The sequence below is a fragment of the Castor canadensis genome, chromosome 1 (assembly GCF_047511655.1).
Source record: "Castor canadensis chromosome 1, mCasCan1.hap1v2, whole genome shotgun sequence".
Lineage (NCBI taxonomy): Eukaryota > Metazoa > Chordata > Mammalia > Rodentia > Castoridae > Castor > Castor canadensis.
In genome coordinates this window covers 193,523,840-193,545,778 of record NC_133386.1, presented here as the reverse complement: position 1 = coordinate 193,545,778, position 21,939 = coordinate 193,523,840, and the positions used below count along the sequence as shown (strand labels likewise).

Sequence of the window (21,939 nt, the reverse complement as noted above, 5' to 3'; positions counted from 1 at the left end):
AGTTTTGACCTCAGATGAGGTACAATTGAGGTCTAGGAGGACTATCTTGAGTCAAGATGGGATATGTGCAAATAACATGTATAGAATGAGGAAAGTTCATTTACAAAGGGAATGAATTAGAAAGAACTTGAATGATTATGTAATGAAAAAGAGCAGAAAAATAGAAAGAGAAGGAAAAAAGAGAACGGAAGGGAGAAAGGAAGGAAGGAAAGGAAGAGAGAGAGAGGGGTAGTTTGGATCCTGAATGACTTTTGTTTTTGGTATTCCAGTTTTTGGCTTCCATACGATACTACTATGTCCTTCCAGTAAATTCCTTTTGTTTCAGTTACTTTGGAGGAGTTCCTTATGATCAAACAATTGAATGATAGCTTGTCTTATTGCTTTGCAACCAAGAAAAGTTATACCAAAAATTTCCAGAGCTCTTATTTTTGGAAAATTTTGTTCCATCATGAGCTTTCTCAACACTAGTAATGTCTCACATTCTTTTGGTCAGGAAGTTCTTCTTGAAGACCAGCCCAAATGGCTTTTGTTACATTTCAAGGCAATTACCTGCTCTATGACATATCATTTTTTCTTTAAATTTTGTCTTCTTTTCTTTACAATGACTTGTAGAAATATGCAGTGGGTATTTCTAATTATTTTGCCTACAATAATCCCTTAAGAATCCCAAAAAGTTAGCTGAAGAAGAAGGAAAAATCATGTGCTGATAGACTATTGAAAAATGTATCAATGTGTAGTTTCATTTTGTTTGGGAAGTGATGTAATCTTTTAAGAAAAGGTGGTGGTAGAAATTAGCCTGGGATTTATCATGCTGGCTGAAGCCTCCATTGTATAGCATTAGATTTGTTGCTTATCAGCCCTTTCTACAGGTTTTGCAGCAATTTAGAATTTAAAGGAGTTTAAGAGGCTTTAAAAATATATCTTTCTCAAAGTGAGGTAAAGGATTTTTTCCTCCATGACCTCTAGGAACTTTCTAGTTGATTGCAAAAGTTCTTTTTTCTCAGAGTTTCTGATAAGGATTAAATAAGAGCAACTATCCCAGGTCCATCAGATGTCACATATTGACCTCAAATCAGAATGGCTTTGACCAAGTTACTTAACCTCTTTAATCACTGTTGTTTCTTTAAATGAGACCAAAGAAAGTCCTACCTATGTGGGAAAAGTAGACTACTTTTCCTTCCATACTCTCACACCATTCTCAATACTCTTGGAATGCTTTAGTACTGACACCTGATGTGTGCATTTTATTCTCCCAACAACCCATTCTAGTTTTTGGATACCCGTTGAATGTCTTACATAAATCATAATACTTTGAACTTGGATTTAGGGCCAGATGTACTTCTGACTGCCCTGTTATAAATTGGGGTTCTCATAACTGTCTCCTTGAAATAATTATCTATAGTGGGTCACAGAACTTATGAAAATACATTTATTGGTTTATCATAAAGGATGCAAATGAACAGTCAGATGAAGTGTAATATAGGGCAAGGTTTGGAACATTCTGTAAGTAAGAGTGTCTGTCTTTGTGCCACCCTCCCGACACATGGATATGTTCACCAACCCAGAAGCTTTCTGAACCCAATACTTCAGGGAGGGAACCTAATACTTTTGCTTTTTTGGAGGTTTCATAACATAAACATGCCCAGTTCTTAGCTCATCAGCTCATTTCCTCTACCTACAGGATGGGGAGTGGGACTGAAAGCTTCTAATTATGGCTTAGTCTTTCTGGTGATCAGCCCCCATCCAGGAGCGTATCAATAGTTGCTTCATTAGAAGAAAAGATTGTCCTGTCACACTGGAAGTTCCAAGAGATTTATTGTGTATTTCTAAATGCAAAGCAGGGTTGTGGTGGGCTAATGTTTTTAAGGTTCTCTTCATGTCAACTGACTTTCAGGAAGTCACAGGGCTGCAGAGGATCATGAAGTGCATCTGGTTGCATGCCTTCCACCAAACAACAGAAAACTCCTCCGCCTGTCTTAAATAGAAAGGAGATTTTTTTTATGTGCCATCATTGGAAGTCCTAAAGTGGGAAGTGCTGCAGGGTTGCTTAAGATAGTAGTGAGAGGTGTCATCACTCATCTCTTCTCTTTGCCATCCTTAGGAAATTGTCTATGCTTTCAGGCTGGCTTCCTGCTAGGTCACAAAATAGCTGCAGAAATTTCAGGTGTCTTATCTAGACAGAAGTTTCTAGAGAAATGAGAACATACTTGCTGTGTCTCTCCATGAAGAGTGAGAAAATTCTTCCCAGAACTCACCAGGAGGTTCTCCTCTTTCCTTCTGTTCTAAATTTGATCACATGGCTGTTCCTAAGCCAATCACTGTTGACAGAAATAAATGGAACATAGCTGTTTAGATTGTTCACATTGTGTCTGTGAGCTAGAATAAGATCACCTTTCTCTGTGTCACATCAGGGTAGATTTTTGGATAAGGTTATGTTAGAAAGAAGGAGAGGGAATGAATATGGGCTGGGCAACCAAGTGCTTGCTCTGTAAAGTTTATCTATATTACTTTGCTAGGGCTTCCATAATAAAACACATAGCTTGCAGTTTAAACAACAGAAATTGATTTTCTCACAATTTTGATCCAAGATGAAGGTGTCAGTGGGTTTGATTTCTTCTGAGGCCTTTCTCCTTGGCTTACAACGGTTACTTTCTTGCTGTGTCTTCACGTGGTCACCCCTATGTCTGTGTTGTATGTGTCCTAATTTTCTCTCTTTACCACCATCCCCACCTTTTTTTTTTTTTTTTAAGAAAGTAAGGACACTAGTCCCATTGTATTAGGGCCCATTTAGAAAACCTCATCTAACCTTTACTACCTTTTTAAAGGTCCTGTCTCCAAAATGCAGTCACATTCTTAGGTCCCGGGGGTGGTTAGGACTTTACCATATGAATATTGGGGGGAACACAACTCAGGCCACAATATCATCTAAATCTTTAGTCTTATAGATTGACGAAACTGATGCCTGTTAGCTGTCCCAAATCACACATTCTAGACACAGCAAGCTTACACATTTTTCCATAGTTTCAGTAGTAAACTTTTAGCCCTTTAACCCTGACTTTAAACCTTAAGAATTAAACCTATGTTTGTCCATGGTCTAGCATGCAAGTTATAACAAGCTTATTTTTATCTGCTGAGGTAGGAGGCACACATTGGTTTGCCAAGCTTGAGACTAGGCCTGTGAGAACATGCTAATTGACTTGTTTAGAACCTATTGCTTGACTTGGAAGATGGCTTTTGAATCCTGGAGGCTATCTCTGCTCCAGGAAGTGTGACCTGGCAGGAGAATTAACACTTCCTGCAGAAAAAGAACGTGCATCTGATCTGAGAGTTTTAATAACCCTCATCCTTGGCTTTATTTAATTTCACATAATGACACCAACGGCTGTTTAGTCTGATACAGGAAGTCCTAAGTAGAGATAAGTTTCCCCACCCTTTTCCCTGCATTCAAGGCTTCTTGCAGCCTTTACTGTGCTAATGCATTGTGTGAGTGTATGTGCAAAGGGAAATGCAATCTATTAGCATTTTCTAAAATGTCTGTGGAACCCTGCTTTACCATGCCTTGGGTGATGTTAGTGCTCTGGGCTGCTCTTTTCCAGAAGTGATGTGAGGGGCTCTGGCTCAGTTTCCATCTGACTGCTCTGAGTGGCTTGGCGGTTGATAGACTCTGGCTTAGACTTCACACAAGTTAGACAATTGCAAGCTTTCAGGCAAGAGAATCAGCCTTGTGTGTAGAACCTCTGTGTTCCTCAATTATGAACCACCTGGGACTATAAAGGGCTATGGATCCCTGCATGACACCTCTAGAAGTTAACTCTGCCTTCCTATTTTCATCCTTCCTTCCCCCTTATGAATCTCATTTCATTTTTCTTCCAAATTCTCTTTCTCTCACATAATTAACTAATTAATTAATTAATTAATCTTGGCAGTACTGGGGTTTAACTTTGGGTCTAAAGATTGTTAGGCAGGTTCTATACTACTTGAGCCACACCCCCAGCCTTCTTGTTTTTGTTATGTTTGAGATAAGGTCTTGTGTTTATGCTAAGCTGGTTTGGACCTTGATCCTCCTCTTTATGCACCCTCTCCTAAGCTGGGATGACAGGCTTGTGCCACCACACTCAGCTTTTATTGGTTGAGATGGGACCTTTTGAACATTTTGCCCAGTCTGTCCTCAAAACTTGATCCTCTGGATCTCTGCCTCTGAGTTGCTAGGATTACAGACGTGAATCAGTGTGCCTGGATGTTTCACATCTCCTCTCTCTCACCCTCTCTTCCTGCTTTAACTCTCCCAGATGAATAGACAAAAATACATAATTCACACAGGTTATAAATGATGGAGCACAGATTAAATAGAATTCACTGGTTATGGCAATGGGTACACCAGTTTTGAGTGCTGCTTTAGTTCATTTTCCATTGCTATAAACAAGCTCCTAATACTGGGTGATTCATAAAGAATAGAAATGTACTTCTTACAGTTCTGGAGGTTGGGAAATATAAAAGCATGGCTCTGATGTTTGCTTAGTCTTTGGTAAGGGCCTCCTTGCTGCACCATAACATGGTATAGGGTATCACATGGTGAGACAGAGAAAACTTGCTAGCTTGGGTCTCTTTCCTCTTCTTATAAAACCACTAATATCAATATGGGGAGTCCACCCTCATGACTTCATCTTATTCTAATTCCTCCCAAAGTCCCTGCTTCCACTAGACATATGAATTTGGGGATTAAGTTTCCAACACATGAACCTTTGAGGGGAACATTCAAACTATAGAAGATGCCAAGAAAAGCCAGGCTCCAGTTAGACTAATCACACACACACACACACACACACACACACACATACACACCCCTTTATAACGGGAATACTATTCAGGAAAAGGCTGCTGAATAGAGAGCTGTGAACTGGCAGAGAATTGCCAGAGTCTGGCCACTCTGGTAGTAGTGGAGTGGGTTTTCCAGCCTCCTGACCCACTGCTGCAGTGAGTGGAGTCTGGGGAGGTCTTGGACATAATGAGAACAGACTGAGACCCCAGCAAGTGCTTCCAGGTTCTTGTTACCATTAATGAAAGAATTTAGGAGTGTGGCAAGGTAAGGAATTGGGAGAAAGTTTTATGAAGGGCAAAAGTACATGATCAAGAGGTGAGTGTAGATAGCTCATTTTTATGGGCAAACTTTAATGGAGGAGAGGATTATTCATAAATTAAGGTGGAGAAAAGGCAGGGAATTTCAGGAATGGGTCAGGATTTTCCAGAAATAGGGTTTACTCCCCCTTTCTGTCCTTACATGGGGTCCTATGATGTGTCATGCATCAGGTGCATGCTGAGAACAATCAGCTTTGGTAAGGATAATGATATGGAGGTGTTGTTACAATGAGAAGCAAAGGATAGCAGTTGTCTCAGTCCACCATGTTGGTCCCAGTTGATTTTGGTTGGTCTTGTTTTTTAATTGGTTGAGCAGTCACTTGATGTCCTGCTGTACTACAGCTCTGGGTTGTACCATCCTCTAGCCACCCTGAAGTTTGCCTCTTGTTTGCTCATGCCTATCTAGTGTACCTCACCGACACCTGTACCCCACTTCAGGAAGGCACTGAGGGCATAATACCTAGCGTGAATGCTCCGAAGAGGCCTAGATCAGACACTGAGTGACTCAGCATCAGCTGATTCTTCTCCTCTTGTTCTCATCTCACACCCTAACTCCACCTTCCTAACTTTCCCTCCAGCTAGAACACGTACTGTGGTTATATTAGGAATGGGACTTTTTGCCTTTATCAATCATTTTTTTCTTCATCCCAAAGGAAATTAAGTTCTGTTACCTGCTGTTATGGACTGAATTGTGTCATCTTGCTCCCCACCCCCGGCACCCCAAGTTCAGCTGTTGTAGCCCTAATTCCCAAAATACCTATATTTGGAGACAGGGCCTTAAAAGAATAATTAAAGTTAAGTGAGATCATAAGGATGGGTTTCTAAGACTGGTGACCTTATAGGAGGACAGACTTGTACCAGGGATGTATGCACACTGAGAAAAGTCCATTTGATGACATAGTGAGAAATCAGCCTTCTGAAAGTCGAGAGAGACCTCAGAAGAAACCAATCCTACTGGTTCTTTGATCTTTGAATTCCTGTTTCCAGAACTATAAGAAGCAAGTTTCTGTTGTTTCAGCCACCCAGCCTGCTGCCACCTTCTGCCATATTCCTTGACTCTGCTTTCCAACTTGGATCCTTATTTACTTATGGTTCTGAGACAGTTTATCTAGTTTAGAAGACTGTCTGTGTTTGAATTCTGGCCCTGCTATTTATTGGTAATTTTTCTAATCTTATTAACCTTCTCTTACTCACTGCTGTCCATTCTTCAAGTCTCTGTTTAAACCTTACTTCATCTTGTAAGTATTCCCTGAACCCTGGACTAGATAAGAAATCCCTGAAATATGCCCTCCTCACATCTTGCATATCCTCTTTGGGGCAGTTATCCATTTTCTCCATTATATAGTAAAGCTCATACTACTTGTCTGTTGATTTCTCCAGCAGTATGCATGATGTATATATTCAATACACATTAGCCAAATGTGTAGACTGATAAATGAGTCAACTGTTTAAGTCACCTTAATATGGTGAAACAGTATTTCCCTAACCAAGGTCTAATGAGCTTCAGAGATTTGCCCAACAGCACAATAGCACTGTGACATAAGAATTAGTGTTCCATTTTTTTCGTCCTGGTCATCGGTGAGTTGGGCCTCCAAAAACCAGCTGCCACCCCTGCAGGCCCGGGACAGCCGCTCAGCAGCAGGACCAGCAGCAGGACAGATCCTAATGAACTGAACACGATCCTTCAAGAGCTAAAGTACAGAATTGGCATCCAGTCAGCCAAGTTACTCTGGCAGCTAAAGCAGAAAGATAGGCTTCTGCATAAAGTTCAGAGGAACTGTGACATTGTGACCACCTGCTTGCAGGCTGTGTCACAGAAAAGAACCGGCGCAGGGAATCTCCACTTCATGTTGAATGGAGAAACAAGGAGGGCCCCCGGGCTGCCAGTCGCCCGCGCCCAGATGGCTTGGGAAGACGCAGACCAGGTGAGCTTCGCGGTACCATGGTACTCCCACAGACAAGCCTGGGCCAGAGCAGCATAGCCCCCTGGACAGACTGACCTCCACCTGGGGGAAAAGAGAAACTGACTAATAAGAAATAAGAACAATAAAGACATGCAGAAAAGAGGGTGGGGCACCCTGAGCGCCGAAGATTGGGGGAAGGGAACCCTTCCCGGCACTGTAAATAAATAAGCCGGGCAGGCTGGAGAGGCTCTGGCAGGAGCGGGGGCGTGCGCCCAACAACCAGGAGCAGGAAAGCTTGTGAGAGTGGCAGAGGGAGGAAAACTCCACAGGAGAGGAGGGAAGACCCACTTCCCAAGTGAGCTGTAAACAAACATGGCGGCTGACAGGAGCAGCAGTACAGCCCAGTAATCAGGAGCAGGAAAGCTTGTGAAAGTGGCAGTGGAAAGAAAAGTCCACAGGAGAGAGGGGAAGACCCACTTCCCACATGAACTGTAAATAAACATGCAGGCCTGAGAACGCAGGTGCAGTGTCACCTTTCCCAGTGTTCTTGGAAAGGGGAAAGCTTGTAGCAGAGGCTCCCGCACAGGAGAACTCTGAGCAAACAAAGCCTGCGGGGCCAGGTGAGTGCTAAGCTTACCCCACAGATCTGCATAAATAACGCCTCCAGCAACAGCAGGCTGACAGCAGCAGGCAGGCAAGCCACAGCTGCAGATTCCATTCTCAGAACTGTCTCCAGACTCTTTTTTTTCTTTTCCTCCCTACCCTTGATGAGAGAACAACTGAATTACACCTGCATGCTGAAAAACTTACTGAAACTGTATTGCATTTGAACTTGGGACACTTGGTGGGGTTTTGTGTGTGTGTGTGTGTGTGTGTGTGTGTGTGTGTGTAGTTTTATTCTACTTTATGCATCCCCTTTGATGAGACAACTACAGAACAACATCTGAGGCACCATCTCCAGGATTGGAGACTGAGACAGACACCCAAATTATTAAGACTGAAATTTCATTGCATTTGAACTTGGAGGTTTTTTGTTTTTTTTTTAATTTTCTATTTTCCATTTTATTTTAATTCATTTTTATATATAGATATTTCTTTCATTTACTTATTTTGTATTTTTATTCTTATCTTTTTTTTTTATTTTTTTATTTTCAATCCTCTCTCTGTCTCTCTAATGTCTGTTCAGCTTACTGTCAATTAGTACACTAATGCTCCCTGTTTATACCTTTGAAACTTTCTTGTCTGATACCTTGTTCTGTTTTCTCCTTCTTGTCTGTGTATTTGTTTGTCCCCTTTCTTTAACTTCTTGCTTTCCATCTCAGCTCACCCTTCCATACTAAATATTACCATTGTTATTATTACAAGCTAGAAAATACTTTATTGCACACAGTACAGGAACAGTAACAACACCAAAGACAATGACGGGAAGACAGAAAAAACAGGGAAACCAGTTTCCCCACAGCAAAAAATTAGTACAGGAACCAGAGGGGAATGAAGAGAACAGATACTCAGATCCAGACTCCAACAAAATGAAGATAAACTATGCCAAAGGACCCAATGAAGCCCACAAGAATAATTTAAAAGAAGACATATTACAGGTACTCAATGAGAATTTTATAGAGATGATACTGGATATGGTCAACCAAAATGTACAGGAGACACTCAAGAAATTCCAGGACAACAAAAATAGAGAATTTGAAAAAGCAAAAGAAGAAATAAAGGAAACCATAGAAGCACTGTATAAACACCAAAGTGAAACAGAGAACACGATTAATAAATGGATAAATGAACTCAGGACAAAAGTAGACAACATTAAAGAGGAAACCATCCAGGATATGGAAAATCTCAGAAAAAAGAACGAAACAGAACTGCAAAACAAAACGGAAGGCCAATCCAGCAGAATAGAACAAACAGAAGACAGAATCTCAGAACTTGAAGATGAAATGGTAATTAAAGGAAAAACCAAAGAACTATTAATTAAACAACTCAAGACCTGTGAAAAGAAAATGCAACAACTCACCGACTCCATCAAAAGACCAAACTTGAGAATCATGGGCATCGAAGAAGGAGAAGAGGGCAAGCAAAGGGAATGTGTAATCTATTCAACAAAATAATAACAGAAAATTTCCCAAATCTAGAGAAAGATATTCCCATACAAATGCAAGAGGCCTCCAGGACACCAAACAGAACGGATCAAAATAGAACTACCCCATACCATATCATCATTAGAACAACAAGTTCAGAAACTAAGGAAAGAATATTGAAGGCTGTAAGAGAGAAAAAACAAGTAACATACAAAGGTAAACCCATCAAAATCACAGCAGACTTCTCAACAGATACATTAAAAGCAAGAAGAGCATGGGGTGAGATCTTCCGGGCACTGAATGAAAAATAACTTCAACCCCAGGATACTCTACCCAGCAAAACTATCATTCAAAATAGATGGAGCAATAAAAGTCTTCCATGATAAGCAGAAACTAAAACAGTATGTGACCACAAAGCCACCACTACAAAAGATTCTGCAAGGGATTCTGCACACAGAAAGTGAAACCCAACTTAACCATGAAAAGATAGGCAGCACCAAACCACAGGAAAAGGAAAAGCAAGACAGTAGAGAGTAACCTCAACTTAGGTACACACAATCAAACCTTCAAACAACTAAGACGACTGAATGACAGGAATCACCACATACCTATCAGTACTGACGCTTAATGTTAACGGACTTAATTCACCCATCAAAAGGCACCACTTGACAAAATGGATTAAAAAGGAAGATCCAACAATTTGTTGCTTACAGGAGACCCATTTCACTGACAGAAATAAGCATAGGCTTAGGATGAAAGGCTGGAAGAAGATTTACCAAGCCAATGGCCCCCAAAAACAGGCAGGAGTAGCAATACTTATCTCTGACAAAGTAGACTTCAAACTTACATTGATCAAATGAGATAAAGAAGGACATTCCATATTAATAAAAGGGGAAATAGACCAAAAGGAAATAATAATCCTCAACCTGTATGCACCCAATGTCAATGCACCCAATTTCATCAAACATACCCTGAAAGACCTAAAAGCATGTACTAACTCCAACACAGTAGTAGTAGTTGTGGGAGGCTTTAACACCTCATTATCATCAATAGATAGGTCATCCAAACAAAAACTCAATAAAGAAATCCAAGATCTAAAATATGCAATAGATCAAATGGACCTAGTTGATGTCTACAGAACATTTCATCCAACTTCTACACAATATACATTCTTCTCAGAAGCTCATGGAACCTTCTCCAAAATAGATCATATCCTAGGGCACAAAGCAAGTCTCAGCAAACATAAGAAAATAGAAATTATACTGTGCATACTATCTGATCACCATGCAGTAAAAGTAGAACTCAACAACAAAAGTAAAGACAAAAAACATGCAAACAGCTGGAAACTAAATAACTCATTACTTAACGAAGAATGGATCATCAATGAAATAAAAGAGGAAATTAAAAAGTTCCTGGAAGTCAATGAAAATGAAAACACAATCTACCGGAACCTATGGGACACAGCTAAGGCAGTCCTGAGAGGAAAGTTTATAGCCATGAGTGTATATATTAAAAAGACTGAAAGATCCCAAATCAATGACCTAATGATACATCTCAAACTCCTAGAAAAACAAGAACAAGAAAATCCCAAAACAAATAGAAGGAGAGAAATAATAAAAATAAGAGCTGAAATCAACAAAATAGAAACCAAAAAAACCATACAAAGAATTAATGAAACAAAAAGTTGGCTCTTTGAAAAAATAAACAAGATCGATAGACCCCTGGCAAACCTGACTAAAAGGAGGACAGAAAAAATCCAAATTAGTAGAATCAGGAATGCAAAAGGGGAGATAACAACAAACACCATGGAAGTCCAGGAAATCATCAGAGACTACTTTGAGAACCTATATTCAAATAAATTTGAAAATCTTAAAGAAATGGACAGATTTCTACATACATATGATCATCCAAAACTGAACCAAGAGGAAATTAATCACCTGAATAGATCTATAACACAAAATGAAATTGAAGCAGCAATCAAGAGTCTCCCCAAAAACAAAAGTCCAGGACCTGATGGATTCTCTGCTGAATTCTATCAGACCTTTAAAGAAGAACTGATACCAACCCTCCTTAAACTGTTCCATGAAATAGAAAGGGAAGGAAAACTGCCGAACACATTTTATGAAGCCAGTATTACACTTATCCCAAAACCAGGCAAAGACACCTCCAAAAAGGAGAACTATAGGCCAATCTCCTTAATGAACATTGATGCAAAAATCCTCAACAAAATAATGGCAAACCGAATTCAACAATACATCAAAAAGATTATTCACCACGACCAGGTAGGCTTCATCCCAGGGATGCAGGGGTGGTTCAACATACGAAAATCAATAAACGTAATAAACCACATTAACAGAAGCAAAGACAAAAACCACTTGATCATCTCAATAGATGCAGAAAAAGCCTTTGATAAGATCCAACATCATTTCATGATAAAAGCTCTAAGAAAACTAGGAATAGAAGGAAAGTACCTCAACATTATAAAAGCTATATATGACAAACCTACAGCCAGCATTATACTTAACGGAGAAAAACTGAAACCATTCCCTCTAAAATCAGGAACCAGACAAGGATGCCCACTATCTCTACTCCTATTCAACATAGTACCAGAATTCCTAGCCAGAGCAATTAGGCAAGAAGGAGGAATAAAAGGAATACAAATAAGTAAAGAAACTGTCAAAATATTCCTATTTGCAGACGACAAGATCCTATACCTTAAAGACCCAAAAAACTCTACTCAGAAGCTTCTAGACATCATCAATAGCTATAGCAAGGTAGCAGGATATAAAATCAACATAGAAAAATCATTAGCATTTCTATACACTAACAATGAGCAAACTGAAAAAGAATATATGAAAACAATTCCATTTACAATAGCCTCAAAAAAAATCAAATACCTAGGTGTAAACCTAACAAAAGATGTGAAAGACCTCTACAAGGAAAACTATAAACTTCTGAAGAAAGAGATTGAGGAAGACTATAGAAAGTGGACAGATCTCCCATGCTCATGGACTGGTAGAATCAACATAGTAAAAATGTCGATACTCCCAAAAGTAATCTACATGTTTAATGCAATTCCCATGAAAATCCCAATGACATTCATTAAAGAGATTGAAAAATCTACTGTGAAATTTATATGGAAACACGAGAGGCCACGAATAGCCAAGGCAATACTCATTCAAAAGAACAATGCAGTAGGTATCACAATACCCGACTTCAAACTATATTACAAAGCAATAACAATAAAAACAGCATGGTACTGGCACAGAAACAGACATGAAGACCAGTGGAACAGAATAGAGGACCCAGATATGAAGCCACACAACCATAACCAACTTGTCTTTGACAAAGGAGCTAAAAATATATGATGGAGAAATACCAGCCTCTTCAACAAAAACTGCTGGGAAAACTGGTTAGCAGTCTGCAAAAAACTGAAACTAGATCCATGTATATCACCCTATACCAAGATTAACTTAAAATGGATCAAGGATCTTAATATCAGACCCCAAACTCTAGAGTTGATACAGGAAAGAGTAGGAAATACTCTGGAGTTAGTAGGTATAGGTAAGAACTTTTTCAATGAAACCCCAGCAGCACAGCAACTAAGAGATAGCATAGATAAATGGGAACTCATAAAACTAAAAAGCTTCTGTTCATCAAAAGAAATGGTCTCTAATCTGAAGAGAACACCCACAGAGTGGGAAAAAATATTTGCCAGCTCTACATCAGACAAAGGACTGATAACCAGAATATATAGGGATTTTAAAAAACTAAATTCTCCCAAAACTAATGAACCAATAAAGAAATGGGCAAGTGAACTAAACAGAACTTTCTCAAAAGAAGAAATTCAAATGGCCAAAAAACACATGAAAAAATGCTCACCATCTCTAGCAATTAAGGAAATGCAAATTAAAACCACACTAAGATTCCACCTCACCCCTGTTAGAATAGGCATCATCAGCAACACCACCAACAACAGGTGTTGGTGAGGATGCAGGGAAAAAGGAATGCTCTTACACTATTGGTGGGAATGTAAACTAGTACAACCACTCTGGAAAAAAATTTGGAGGCTACTTAAAAAGTTAGACATTGATCTACCATTTGATCCAGCAATACCACTCTTGGGGGTATACCCAAAAGACTGTGACACAGGTTACTCCAGAGGCACCTGCATACCCATGTTTATTGTGGCACTATTCACAATAACCAAGTTATGGAAACAGCCAAGATGCCCCAGCACTGATGAATGGATTAAGAAAATGTGGTATCTATACACAATGGAATTTTATGCAGCCATAAAGAAGAACGAAATGTTATCATTCACTGGTAAATGGATGGAATTGGAGAACATCATTCTGAGTGAGGTTAGCCTGGCCCAAAAGACCAAAAATCGTATGTTCTCCCTCATATGTGGACATTAGATCAAGGGCAAACACAACAATGGGATTGGACTTTGAGCACATGATAAAAGCGAGAGCACACAAGGGAGGGGTGAGGATAGGTAAGACACCTAAAAAATTAGCTAGCATTTATTGCCCTTAACACAGAGAAACTAAAGCAGATACCTTAAAAGCAACTGAGGCCAATAGGAAAAGGGGACCAGGAACTAGAGAAAAGTTTAGATCAAAAAGAATTAACCTAGAAGGAAACACACATGCAAAGGAGATTAATGTGAGTCAACTCCTGTATAGCTATCCTTATCTCAACCAGTAAAAACCCTTGTTCCTTCCTATTATTGCTTATACTCTCTCTACAACAAAATTAGAAATAAGGGCAAAATAGTTTCTGCTGGGTATTGAGGGGGTGGGGGGGAGAGGGAGGGGGCGGAATGGGTGGTAAGGGAGGGGGTGGGGGCAGGGGGGAGAAATAACCCAAGCCTTGTATGCACATGTGAATAATAAAATAAAAAAGAAAAAAAAAGAATTAGTGTTCGAGTCTCCCACTGCCAGTGCAGTGCTATTTTCCTTATTCCAAGAATTACAAGTCAAAATGTCAAAATGTTCACCACAGTCATCAGTGAAATGAGAGTGGTCTAAGATCATGTAGACCAGCAGTGGAGGGGACTATGTTGAAATGAAGGACACATGCCTCATTTGGAGGGAGCACCCACTATTCAGGTCCAGCCAATTATTTTCAAAGAACAAAGTCTAACATTGCTAAAGCTTATTCTTCTTTAAAAGAATGAGAAATCCATTCTCATTCTTGAACTGTTCTGATTTTTAATTAGGACAAAATAAAATGAATGTAATGTAATACATTATGCACAAAATACTCATGGATTAGTCATAACTCCAAAGTCCCCAGGGCACCAATTCTACATTACACTACACTGAGCTTCAACTTTCTACATGACCTAGACCTAACTCTGATGAGACCTTCCCTTATTCCAACAACCAGTTATTGGACAATTCATCATTCACTTACTGCAGGAGAATGATTTCTTGAGAATCAAAAATCCAATAAAAGATAATTGTCTTTTCCCAGAAAGAGACACTAGGCTCTCCAATTGCTTTAGAATTGATTGACACCCCACAGCATTAAATTCAGTTGCCATACAGAGTGTGGTAACTCTCATGATCTCACATAATAGAAATCAAAAACTCTACGAAAGTGGAAGACTAGTTTTTTCCAAGAGATAATGAAGTCACACTGCTACAAAGATATAAGATTATTTTTTATTTCTGGGAGAAAATGGTATCAAACTTCATTGTCCCTCCCCACTCCATTGATTTGGTAATCAATTATGGCAATAGAGAGATGTTAGTATTGGGCTCAGAGGTATTGGGTTACAGTCTGGTTGCACCTTTGTAATCTCATGTAAGTGGGGAGCTGCTGGCAGCCTCAGTGTCCTCATGGATAAAATGAAGAGAAAAACTACCACACACAAGATTACAGTGAAGGAGTGACCAGGCAAGAGGGAAGTAAAGTGTCCCTGTCACCTCTCATATACCACATCAAAGTTAAAAGTTGACAATTAGCAGGGCTAACTGGACTTTATTATTCCTGTGGACTTATTCTAGTAGGAATGCTTAATCCCCAAATTTCTGACCTGGACCTGAAATTGCAGTAGTCAAAATGAGAATTGACTCACAAAGAAAGGAAATCCTAGTTCTGTACTTTTTAGTTTATTTGTCTATTTTTCATCCAGTCACTTTCCTCATTCAAATATCAAGAAAAAGTCACGGGTAGTATCAATTATTTATAGCTTTTCCAGCAATGTCTCTATAATTTCTTGAGAACAATAACTGATAATTTGGAGCTTTTACAGGCACCATTCTCTGACTGTATCTATATGTATTCATTTGATCCTACATGCAGGCAACCCAGTCATAATCACCCAGCTGAGAAGTGATCAGGTTAGGATTTGAATCTGATGCTTCAGGCTCCAGATATTTTGTACTTTAGTCATTGATACATTACTTCCTCCTTGAAGCACTGAAGTCTACTTTTGCTCCAACAATCCATTCATTTATTCATTCACTCATTAAACAATTCTACAGTGAGTGTCCACAATGTGACAGACTCTCCAGAAGCTTATATTCCATGGCGGAAGAAAGATTAAAAAGAGCAATTAAAAAATAGTGTATAGTAGGCAAACTTGGAATAAATGCTTAGAAGAAAACAATAAAGCAGTAAGAGATATATGATGGCAAGAGCAGGAAGACCAGTTCAGCAGTCGGAACACAGCACAGCTGTTCAGTGGGTCGGCACCAGGCAAGTTCATGTAAACCAGCAGACTGTGATGAATGTACAGGGAAGACCTTAATAGTTATTAAACCCTAACTTTGTGTCAAGCATAGCATGCACTACATAAATTTTCTAATTTGTCTTCTATCCATTTAAATTGTCTGAGATATATCAGTGTAATGTGTTATTTATGCTAACCCATCCTAGGTGAGTTCCAATCACCTGTGTCTGTCTTATCTGAGCCTGTGAGGAAGGTTACTATTACCTCTCACTGACAGTGAAATGAAGATTAGGGAGGTTACTCTATTTGTTTTTAGGCTGAGAGGAAGAAAGCAAGGCATATTTGAGAGACTGAAAAGAAAGTGATATAGCTAGATAGGGAATGGGGAGGGAAAAAGAGTTGGAGCTGGAGACATGAAGAGGGCCTGAGTGTAAGGGGATCTGGAAGGCTCATGAGGCCAAGAAGTACAGTGACCAGTTTTAGTTTAGGATTTTTTATTTTAAGGATTCAAAACAAGAATTTATTTTGAGTCTGTCTTTTCAGCTATGCAAGAAGGAGAAGCAAGTGGGGTGTGAACAAAGCTACAGTACTAATAAGGAAATATGGTAAGAAGCAAAGCCAGTTTACATTCAGGTGTTTGAATAGAACAAAATAGTGCTTTCTAATTAGAGAAGAGAAGGCATAGCTAAACAATACATAACATTCTTAATATAATAAATTATATATTAACAGAAAACTAAAGCCACCTGAATGATTCCTTATATGCAAAGTTGCTTGACAACCTCATTATGTGTTTTTAATCGGCTGAACTGCTGGTGTAGGACATTTGAAAAATTAATCATATTTCAAATGAGCTTCCCAGAAAACCCATTCTTAACAAAATTATAATGATAGCTGTAAGAAATGTTGCCTAGGTGACGTTGACACATAAGACCATAGCAGAAAGAAAAGTGAAAATTTTAGAACTTCTAAGTTTAAAATTTGACCCCTTTAAGTTCCTTAAAGTTTAGGCCATATTATAGTATAACACAAAAGTTACTTAAATAGTACCAACTTTCAGTTTACTTTTCTAGGTAATTGAATATCTTCATCATCCAAATACATACTTTGGTTCTTTTGAAGAACTTTGTGGGTAAAGATTCAGAATCAGTCTCACTATAATTAATAATGGGAATGGGGGTAGGAAACTTTTTTGTTGTTGTGATTGAATACACTCTCCTCTGTCAATTCTCTCTCTCTCTCTCTCTGTCTCTCTCTCTATAAAGCAGTTATGATACCACTTGCTACTTCTGTTCTTATCTCTGGGGAAATTAACATGCTCATTTCTTCCTCCAATAATGTCAAAGTCCTTGGCTCCTCTCCAATCCCAGTGCTTGTTTAAATTGGAGCAGAGTATGAGGCATGCCTTCCCACACAGTCTAAAAATTCCTGGTTAAAGGGATTATCTATATTCTGGCACATGGTTAGAAATAAAAGAGCAACCATCCCTATTTTTCTATTTCCCTGCATGTGGTCTTGGTTATCCAGGTTGACTATAAGTGGTCAAGAAGCTAAGGTTGGGCTTGATTGAGCAAATGTCCTCATGATGCAACTAGAGAGACTCATGATAATGCTTTGCCCCAGTATCTCTCCCTTGACTTTCTCTGCAGTTAAGTATTCATTCATTAGAGATTCTTAATAATAAGTTATTTTCAGAGGGGTGGTATATCAGTACCAAATGTATTAATCCAGCAAACTTTTATTGAACGCCCGCTAGTACATTATATTTGATAGGTATAAGGAGTGATAAATAATAATAGCAACTGTGGCAATATACACTATTTATTGCATACTTACTAAGGCACAGGCACTATGCTAATTGCAGTATCACACTTACTTGTTTTAAACTCCTTGAGAGGTGACTTGCATTGCCTTTACTTGGTAGATGAGAATAGCAACATTTAGAAAGGTTATCTTGTCCAGGGCTGAGTGTTTCAGAGGTGAACTGGAACCCAATTGGCTGACTTCCAAGCCAAAGCCCTCAGCTCCCATACTTCAGGAATCCACAGACTGGTTGGAGAGGAAGCTGTGCAAACTAGTAATTATCACAAGCATGATTTGTGCTTTCAAATAGTGTCACAAACAATGGATCATGGAGGGCCCTGGGGAGCTGGGTAAGATTTTGGGGTGGAGATGATATTTGAGCAAGGCTCTAAAAATCAGAAGTCAATAGAGCGAAGCAAGAAAATTCCAAGTAGATGAAGTTATAGGTATGCAAAGAACAAGAGCACTGGAGGAATTGGAAATTCCATGTGGCTGGAGAAGGTAAAGTGGAAGAAGGTTGGGATGGAGATTGAAGTGATGCACTGGGACAAAATCCTGAAGGATTTCAAATGTCAGGGAATATGGATCCAACTCTATAGGATGGTGGTCACAGCATTATCATCCCTATTGATAGCAATTTATAATTAATTATTGTTCTGAAATAAAATTAATAGCATAATGTACCTATAAATAAACTTTTAAAGCCAAATCATTCTATCATTCTAACTCTAAAAAGAGGAAAATTAAGGGAAAATAACTTAAATGTACATATTTGACATTTAAATGCTTAAGCACAGGTTCTGTAGAAGACATAAAAAAAACAGCGAGATGCTTGCATATTGCATCTGTATGTTGCTATGAATACAGCAGTTACAAATGCAGGTTAACATGGTTTTCGTGTATTATAGACTCAAGTACAATGAAAGTGTTGCAAATTTCTCTGCAATTTCCCCAGCAAAACAATGTCTAACCTTTTCTCCTTTTATGTGGTAGTTGCATTCCAGGTAATTCGGAATATGTTAAAATCATACAAAAATACTTGTGTTCACTGTAAAACAATTAAATTGTATATTCACATATGTAAGCAAGTTTTTACTTCATGATATCTAAATATTGGTAGTGTGCCCCTAGTCATATTGATAAATAACGATGTTCCTGCAAGTTTAAAATATGTCCTCAGAAATCTTTGCCATCCGATTAAGAACAAAGGTAAAGGGATTCAATTAAGAATACTTATATAAACACTCTCTCCTCAAGTATATTGAGGAAGGTGGATAAGAAAACAAGTTGTTAGGAAACTCTGCTAAGTGCTGACAGAGTGATAAGAGCCAGAAGAGAGAGGACTGATCCTTCTGGGGCCAGGAAAGCTTTCATAGAGGGAATGGATGCCAAGTTGATATTGCAGAGATGATTTGGACTCTTCCTTGCAGACCATGGTGAAAGAAAGACATTCTAGAAAGAGAACACAGCACATGCAAAGACATCAGAAGATGCTAAGACAACCTGGCATGGTCAGGGTCCTGTGCAAGTGGCCTAAAACAAAGATGTGGGGGAAGGATGAGGAGGGTATCTGGGAAGAGAGAACAGGACAAGCCTGATCCTAAAGGTCACAGATCTCTGTAGCTCCAGATTATTAGCGGGGAAGAACCTCTCTTATTTGTACTTTATAAAAAGAACACAAGACATTACGGTGTGGGGCAAATTCACACCGTTGTAGTGGCCCTCAAAGTGTGGTCTCTGACTACGACAACAGCACAATTGAATCTGAACCTTGGAATAATAGGAACTAGATTTACCTTCCCTTACGGTTTGGATGTGCCCTGTACAAAATGCAGGTGTTGAAACTTAGTGGCCAACATGATGTTACATGTTTTATTAAGGGTTCTACAGTGTATGAGTGACTAACCTAGATTTGGAGCCCAGGTCTAAGATTATCAACGCCACAGGTCTCTCCTTTACCATTGCTGTGTTACGTTTACCAACATTGTACATACTCAACCTTGAACACTGAACCCTGTGTTGTTTTTCATTTGCTTTAGCATTACGTTTTAACACATTCAATTGTGAAATTAAAAGAGATAATGAATGTGAAATAGTATTTTTGTAGACTACAAAGGTGCCTATGATTTTTGTTGTCATGGTTCTCACTCTCACCAGAGTTAATCATTTTGTTTGTTGATTAGATTGGCTGGTGCCACTTTCAGAATATTAATTTCCTCACTACAGAGTGAATACCATTATGTCTTCTCAACCTACTTTACAGTCACTGTTGAGCTTCCAAGTCCACTTATTTTTATATATCATCTTCACAGTTTTTGTCATTTCCTGGACTACTCATGTATTTTTCTAAATGGACTTACTTTTTATTTACATAAATTTATTTTTGAGGAAAACTATATTAGCTGATTTATTGAGAAGAAGCATCATTTGACATAAATTGAAGGTACATTAAATAAATATTAAAATAATGTGTAGCTATTTAAATTTTTTAAAAGTTTGTGTCTTGCCTGAAGCATCTCATTTACCATTCCTGGTATACTTGCCACACTTTTGTAAGCACCAGGTGCTGTAACACTCTCTCAACTGTGAAGAACATGTAGAAATGATGGTGATTTATAGGACTCTTACTACTGTGCTTTTAGTGATTAATACAGAAACTATCCACTCAATCCTCTTTCTGCCTGGATGGCATAAGTGGTTGTTTCAAAAGTGCAAACTTAATTTTATCTTCAAGAACCATGTACATAGAAAAACCTTCAGAAAAAAATTAAAGGTTAAGTACATTCATTTGATATGATGAGAGTCCCTGAGAACACAGGTTTTTACAAATGCAGTGATTCTACTTGATGAGATCAGTCACCAAGCAAGTCCTTCTGAGCTGAAATGGGTCCTTAGAGATGATCTAGCTGAATTCATTAGGGGAGAAGTTAAATTGCTTTAACAAAGAGACCCCAAAATGCAATTACTTTTCTTTTTGGGTTGAGGAGTTCAACTCTTCCCTAAAGAGTTGTCCAGGTTAGCTAGGAGCACCCGGCTAACTAGAATGTCCCCACTGCCTATCTGGGAGAGCCCTGGTGGCTGCCATGCTCAGTTGGCAGGAAAGGAGAAGAAAAGAGAGAACACTGGGGAGGTACAGCTGTTGCTGTCAGAGCCCCGGCACTGAAGCACACCACTTCCACTCATATCCCATGGGCAAAACCTTGGCCACATGGCCACTCAACTGTAGGGCAGCTATATGCTCAGGTTGCTTTCTATCCATGGAAGAAGGGAAGAACACAGTTCAGTGAACAGTCAGCAATCTATGCCACATTATCTCAAACTCCTCCTTTTAAAGAGGAAGAAACAAACAAACAAACAAAAAGTGAAAAAAATTCACTCCCATCACCAAACTAGCTGAAACTTGTCAAGGTTCATCCATCTGCCTAGTTTCAGCTTTTCATCCATCTACTCGCACATATTCACTGAGTATCTACTGAACACCAGGCATTGTTCTAGGCCTGGAGATAACAAGATAAACTAGGTCCTTGCACTCAAAGATTTTGCATTATAGTTGGAGGAGGCAGACAATAAACAAGTACAGGGAAGAAAGGTGACTTGAAGATTAGGAAGAAGGATGACAAGGGAGTGAGAGAGAGGTTCCTCTAGAGAGGAACTTCTATCATGGTATGCCTCCTTTTCCCATTTGGGTCTTCTGTTTAGCAGAACAAATCCTCAGTGGTCAGTAGGATATTGAAGGGAAGTACCACTCACCTTGAAAGCAGCATACCCTAGTTGAAGGTGTGTTCAAGTCCCATTAACACTTTGTCCTCCTTGCTTTCTATGCTCAGCTCCCCATCAAGGTCTTTGACTTGATAGTGACTGTTAATGAAAACTGGCAGCTTTCTTTTGATATCAGAATTTTTGAATTCATCCCAAGTGAACAGTGCTAGCAAGCAACTAGTGACTATTAGGTGCCTGATGTGACAAGATTTTGATCTCTTAATTTAGTTCCCAGTGGGAGGATACATGTCACACAAACTGCTTAGCACCACAAAGAGAAAAGAGAGCTGTGTATAGAGGCTGTAGGGGAGAGCCTGGAGAAGGGAGACAGCCCTGAAGATAGGGAGGGGCCCTGCATAATGTATGGGGCATTAAAGGAAAAGTGTTGACCGAAGGAAGATAGCCTCTTATCATAGAGTACAAGCTCAAAATCTCTAACTGGCTTAGGGAAATAATATTCAAAAAGTTATCTGAAACCTAGGTCACTTACTCATTAAAAAAATGTAGTTCAGTAGTTTCCCAAGACCCTTTAATTCTGTCAATCCTTCACCTTTTGGTAAGTAAG

General features: G+C 39.1%; 1 long non-coding RNA gene across 2 annotated transcripts in view; it reads right to left on the bottom strand.

The window, feature by feature from the left end:
- Nucleotides 1-21,650, bottom strand: part of LOC141413719 (uncharacterized) — a 28,185-nt gene extending 6,535 nt beyond the window's left edge. Inside the window, exons 1-2 of one of the 2 annotated variants that reach the window (XR_012438555.1) lie at nucleotides 21,366-21,650; nucleotides 2,208-2,318 (exon numbers count right to left, since the gene is read on the bottom strand). This is a non-coding gene — a long non-coding RNA (uncharacterized lncRNA). The other variant, XR_012438556.1, reaches the window with a different exon arrangement.
- Nucleotides 21,651-21,939: the final 289 nt, after the last annotated feature.